General features: G+C 43.9%; 1 long non-coding RNA gene across 2 annotated transcripts; it reads left to right on the forward strand.

The window, feature by feature from the left end:
• The first annotated feature begins 505 nt into the window (after positions 1-505).
• On the forward strand, positions 506-5,046 carry LOC308577052. Of its 2 annotated transcripts, none has more exons than XR_014003389.1 (2): positions 506-2,833; positions 4,885-5,046. It is a non-coding gene; the product is annotated as an uncharacterized lncRNA (long non-coding RNA). The 2 variants fall into 2 exon arrangements; XR_014003390.1 differs by having other exon boundaries at positions 4,888-5,046.
• The last annotated feature ends 1,172 nt before the right edge of the window (positions 5,047-6,218 follow it).

Genomic DNA, 6,218 nt, shown 5'->3' on the forward strand with positions numbered 1-6,218 from the left:
TTCCAATGCGCAGAAAAAGGGAAGTCTCAAAAAGCGGGGGAAATAAAGTGTGCTCCAAAGAAAAACACTGACTTGCAGATATATGAGTCAGAGCTGAGACTGCATTCCTTTTGTCACAGGCTCTCTTGGGAGTCGTAGATTCCAGGATGTGGCTATTTTTCACAGCTCTGGGAAACTGGGGGACAGATTACTAAACGGATGAATCACATCCAAGAGAAATACTTTCGTGTCATCAGGTTTGATCCTGGTCAACAGAATGAGGTAGTGGGTCTGACTGTGCTGGAAATCCTGATTTGAACCGGGAATGAACCATGTTCGGGGTTTGTGTTTCAAGGAAAGGGTGGAGGAGATCGTTGGCATGATGGAATTTGGATGGAATGACAGTTGGGGGATGACGGCTGGGGAATTTTGCCAGTTGACAGTTGGAAGAGAGAGAGAGAGAGAGAGAGAGAGAGAGAGAGAGAGAGAGAGAGAGAGATAAGAGGGTGGAGATTAGAGGGTAAGTTTAACTGGGTGGGAAAATTTGAGTTGTTCCTGCTACTTCTAAATGCATTGATTGCAGACGTGAATTTGTTTTCATTGTCCGTATGCAATCTTGCCTAATGAACACAAACCTAAAAGATCTTCGTTTTCCCTAATATAATGCAATTTTCTCTGGGGTTTTTTTGCTACTATGTGCATGCTCATGCACACTTTAGCTTAGTAAATACATTTCTGGCTGGAGAACTGCCCTGAAAAATTCAGAGAAATGCAAACTTCAAAGGATGGCCGTGTTTGGCTTCACATCTTGTTCCAGAAAGTGCAAATTACATCGGTTCACCTCTAAATGTGAATGGAATCCAATTTCTCCCCCATCTTGCAGTGCCCAAACAGATGCCAGTTCCTCTCCCAACTGCAGCAAACTGAGCACCAATGTCTGAAAGAAAATCCCAGTTGCCTTCAGCTGAACATGGTTAGAATCCTCAGGAAAGGAATGGAAGGATTGCAGCCATGTTCAAGGGAAGGCAGTTCCCTGAAGACTTAAAGACACAGGTTGAAAGAAGAGGGGCAGAGTTTGAGCCCTCGTGGGCCCATTTGAATGCCCATGAAGAGCTTGTGACAACTCCAAATCAATTGAGACTGGTCTACAGAGAGAAATCAAAGATCACATGAGAGATACAGAAAAGAACATAAGATGGAAATTCATTGGACAGTTTCATAGGATCTTAGAGTTGGAGGTAACCCAAGGATCATCTAGTCCAACGCCTTGCGATGAAGGAATCTCAGCTAAAGCATCCATGACAGATGACCATCCAATCTCTGCTTAAAAACCTCCAAGGAAGGAGAGCCCACCAACTCTCATGGGCGTCTGTTCCATTGCTGAACAGCTTTTACTATCAGAAAGTTTTTCCGTATGTTAAGTAGGAATCTCCTTTCTTCCAACTTGAAGCCATGGTTCAAGTCCTACCCTCCAGAGCAGGAGAAAACAAGCTTGCTCCCTCTTCCACGTGACAGCCCTTGAGATATTTGAAGATGGCTATCGTATCTCCTCTCAGTCTCCTCTTTTCCAGGTTAAATATACCCAGCTCCGTCAAGCACTCCTCATAAGGCTTAGTTTCCAGACCCTTGATCATCTTGGTTGCCCTCCTCTGCACACGTTCCAAATTGTGGGGCCCAAAATTGGACACAGTGTTCCAAGTGTGGTCTGACTAAAGCAGAATAAGTTAAGTAAAGGTAAAGGGACCCCTTACCTTTAGGTCCAGTCGTGACCGACTCTGGGGTTGCGGCACTCATCTCGCTTTATTGGCCGAGGGAGCCGGCATACAGGTCATGTGGCCAGCATGACTAAGCTACTTCTGGCAAACCAGAGCAGTGCACGGAAACGCCGTTTACCTTCCTGCCGGAGCAGTACCTATTTATCTACTTGCACTTTGACGTGCTTTCAAACTGCTAGGTGGGCAGGAGCAGGGACCAAGCAACGGGAGTTCACCCCGTCGTGGGGATTTGAACTGCCGACCTTCTGATTGGCAAGTCCTAGGCTCTGTGGTTTAACCCACAGCACCACCCACGTCCCACCAGAATAGGCAGAATAGAGTGGTACTATTATTTCCCTTGATCTGGAAACTATACTTCTGTTGCTGCAACCTAGAATAGCATTAGCTTTTTTCGCTGCTGTTTGTCTCTGGGTCCACCTCCTTACTTAGTCATGAATTCATTGTACAGTCCTCATTGAAATCTATGCAAGTCTCTGTTCCCTATCTGCTAAAATACCTGTTGTGCAGGTGTAAGGTGAAGGGAACACTGAAAAGGATGCGGGACTTGAATATTCATGTCACCTTAGTCCTTAGAGATCCTACATACAAATGCATTGTAGTGTTTTATTCGTTGTCTTATGTAGGGCCTAGAACAATCTGATTTGCTTCCATTGAACTAGTCCCTGGGGCTTAAAATGGTATCATGTTGCTTTTTGCTTTTGCTTCAACTGGATTTCTTCTGCCTTTGACATTTCTACTGCACTCCTCCCCGCCACCCCCCAGCTACAATTTCTTTTTTTATCTCAACCTTCAATAGTTAGGTGCTTTCTTTAAAAGGTTTCAGTTATGCTGAAAGAACAAACAAAATCAAACTGCACCCATGTTGTGCTTTCCTGAGAACTCTTACTGGCTTGCTTAAACTTTGCGGTTGTGAATCTCTGCAGGCCCAATGCAAAACTACTTGCCCTTCCCCGCAGAGGGGGAGCTACTAATTTGGGAACGCCTTCTTCCAAAGTCAGTGGGATTTGAGACTTCCTCTTCATGGTATGCTAACAGCAGTGAGGAACCTTTTCCAGAACATCAGGAGAAACTTCCTGATGGTAAGAGCACTATGACAGTGGAATAAATAATAATAATAATAATAATAATAATAATAATAATAATAATAATAATAATTATTATTATTATTTATTTATACCCCTGCCACTCTGGGCGGCTTCCAGCAAATGATTAAAAAGGCATTAAAACATCAGACATTAGAAACTTCCCTAAACAAGGCTGCCTTCAGATGTCTTCTAAACGTCAGATAGTTGCTTATTTCCTTGACATCTGATGGGAGGGCATTCCACAGGACAGGCGCCAACACCGAGAAGGCCCTTTGCCTCGTTCCCTGTAACTTTGCTTCTTGTGGTGAGGGAACCAGCAGAAGGCCCTCAGAGGAGGACCTCAGTGTCTGGGCTGAACGATGGGGGTGGAGACGTTCCTTCAGGTATACTAGGCCAAGGCCGTTTAGGGCTTTAAACCAGTTTTGAAGATAGTGGTGGGCTTTCCTTCACTTGAAGTCTTCAGTCAGAGACTAGACAGCCACATGTTGGTGATGTTCTAGCTCTGGATTACTTGTACTGAGTAGGACTTGGTGTTCTTGAGAAGCTGCCCACTGCCCACACTCCAGGGATGTTTCCACCATTTACAGGGAGAGAAAACACATACACAGTGAGAATTAATAGGGCTAAGCGTCTGCGTTTTAACTTGTGCTTTGGGGAGGAACAAACGTTTCATCTTGCAAAAGTCCAGGTACCTGCATGGATCCCCTATGAAATGGGCAGTGTTGAGCAATGGGTGCATCTGACCCCAAGCTAGTTAAATCAAGGGAAATAGGGGGAGCAGGACAAACATGGGTCCACTCAGGTTGACATATCCCTGTGAAAAATATTCCACATACTGACTAGGGCATGCAGCCTTAGGTATTGCACAGATGAAGAGATGCTGGAGTGAGTTGGTCCAATCAAATTACATGGGGAGGAATCAGATTGTGCCTTCACCTGCCACTTTGAGACCCATTAGACTTCGGTGCTTCATTTTAAATGCCTCTGAAAGACAAAGTTGTGTTCTGCCTTCAGGGAGCTAAAGGCAGAAAGGGAGCTGGAAAAAATTATATTTACTACCAGCCAAGCTGTATCTCTTGCTCCAGTTAGCATAACTATGCTCATAAGTGGCCATTATTCTAGAAGTGCTCCCTTAAATTATCTGTGAGAAACCCAGTTCAACACATCTTCAGTACTAATGCAAGACTCCAGCCTGATGGCTGGTAGAGGAGCTTCTGAGAAGAGCCTAGGAGTGGCATGAAACACAGAAGCCACCAAGAGACTTTCATATCAGCTGGTGCCGTGCCATCCAGGTCCAGATACCTACCAGGAAGACATAGTACTAGTTTGGAAGCCTTCTATGGCCGGTGGAATGACCACCCTGTAGCAGTTGTTGGGAGCAGGAAACACAGGTGACTGTCATCAAATGCAGAGATTGCCTTCCAGCATTGCTCACATGCCATGAAGTGCAAAAATGGCCCAAGAGACAAATGCCATAAATGTTTACTAATGATTGACAGGTGGGCAAGGCTCACTGGGACAGCCCTGATGGGACAGATTGAGAGGTCTTGCAGACTGGATAAGACTGGATACGGCTGAAGGTTTCCCTGCGAACCTGATTTCACTAGCAAAAAAAGGATGGTGGTCTTGAATATCCCACTATTCAGGTCCATTGGATAATCCCAGTAAACAACATTATATGTGAGGTTGAGAAAAAATAAGTTTATGTGCCTCTGTCATGCCCCTCCTTACTCTCTTTTCCCTCTAAGTTTAAAAACAAAAACCTTCTGTTGCTCAGAAGAAGAAAATAGTGTCCACACTTGTTTGGTTATCTATTATCTTTCCAGAAGAATCCCAGGATGGCTTCTAAAACACAAACCAAACACAAAACAAACATTTGGAGTCAAAACTAAAACCACACCTTAAGAACAGCAAGCCCATAAAGGTAGCTTTGCAGTGCAATTCTGTGTGTGTCTATTCAGAAATAAACCCCACTGAGTTCAGAGGGACTTACTCCCAGGTAAGCGCGTGGAAGGTTTCACTGTTAAAATAATCATTCTTCAAAGCAGGAGCAAGTAAAACCTCACCAATCACCTCAAGCTGGAAGTAAAGAGTAAAGAGGTCTTTACCCTCCAGCGAAACCAAGTGAGCAGTTTGGAGACTTGCAGTGGGAACTTGAAGGGTTTGCTAAATTGGATTCCTCCCATTAAAAGTGTTCATAACTTGAAGTGGAGTTATGTATTTTTCATCTGAAAATACTGAACACTGCCCCCGCTGCAGCAGGGTAGAACATGGGTGAAGTGTTCCCCAAGCACCCATGAACCTGTCATTAAAGGAGTCGTGAGTCTTCCAGTTGGGGGATTACATGTTCCTTAATGTTACAGGATGTATCACTTGCAGAGAATTTCTGCCACCGCAAGCTAAGAAAACAATAAAAAAAAATTGTATTAAATAGCAGCACAGATTCAACATCCATATTTCATCCAGATTTTTTATTCTTCTGTGGTTTCTCACTATGGCCAGCCATGTCGTGCCATTAAAACGAAGCCCCTAAGTAAATGACTGGGAGATTAAAAAAAAACAAGCCAGCACCACACCGCTTGCGAAAGGTAACCAAATTCCTCTTCCTGACAGGCTGTAAACAATGTCACAGGACGACATTGTTTTTCTTTCCACAGCCCTGCCAAGTGAAAGAGGAAGCATGAGATTAGAAGAAAATATTTAAATCAAAAAACCAAATCCTCAAGTGAACATTGGTCAAGTCCCTCCTTCCAGTTCAGTTTGTAAAGCAGATGTGCGCTTAAGAGAGAGAGATATATAATTGCTGAGTTAGGGGGAAAAAACCCATTGGGAAGAAAAACAAAGTTCAAGGACCAGGTCTTCAGCTGACATTTGCTGTGTTGTCTCTACTAAACAGATTGTCTCCACCAGTGATATCGAGAAGTATTGTGGGGGAGACTGGTGGATGTTTTTAAATGAAAACTATTTGGTTTGAATTTTCGGAATAGGCCGAATCTCCTGAATTTTCTATGGTGACAAGTTATGCATTTGTATTTTTTAAAATGCATAAGCTATTTTATATATCTAGGCCAGGATTCAGCTAAGTCATTGCATGTGTGGAACAAGGTCTACTCGTGCAAAGGGACTTCCCCTGTGTCCTCCCACCCACATGCCTCCCATGCTCCCTAAAACTGCTCTGGAGGAGTGCAGGAACCCCCAGAATAGATTTTGAGCGGGGGGCATATGAGGGAGCAGAGGGAGGAAAGTCTCATTGCTCAAATGGATCTAATTTCGTGCATGCATACTTCACTTAGATGCAAATTTCAAAATGAGTACTATAATGTAATACATCTTGTCTTAGTAGAGTCGTACCTCGGTTTTTGAACAGCTTAGTTCACAA

The sequence above is a fragment of the Podarcis bocagei genome, assembly GCF_964188305.1.
Source record: "Podarcis bocagei genome assembly, chromosome: 17".
Lineage (NCBI taxonomy): Eukaryota > Metazoa > Chordata > Lepidosauria > Squamata > Lacertidae > Podarcis > Podarcis bocagei.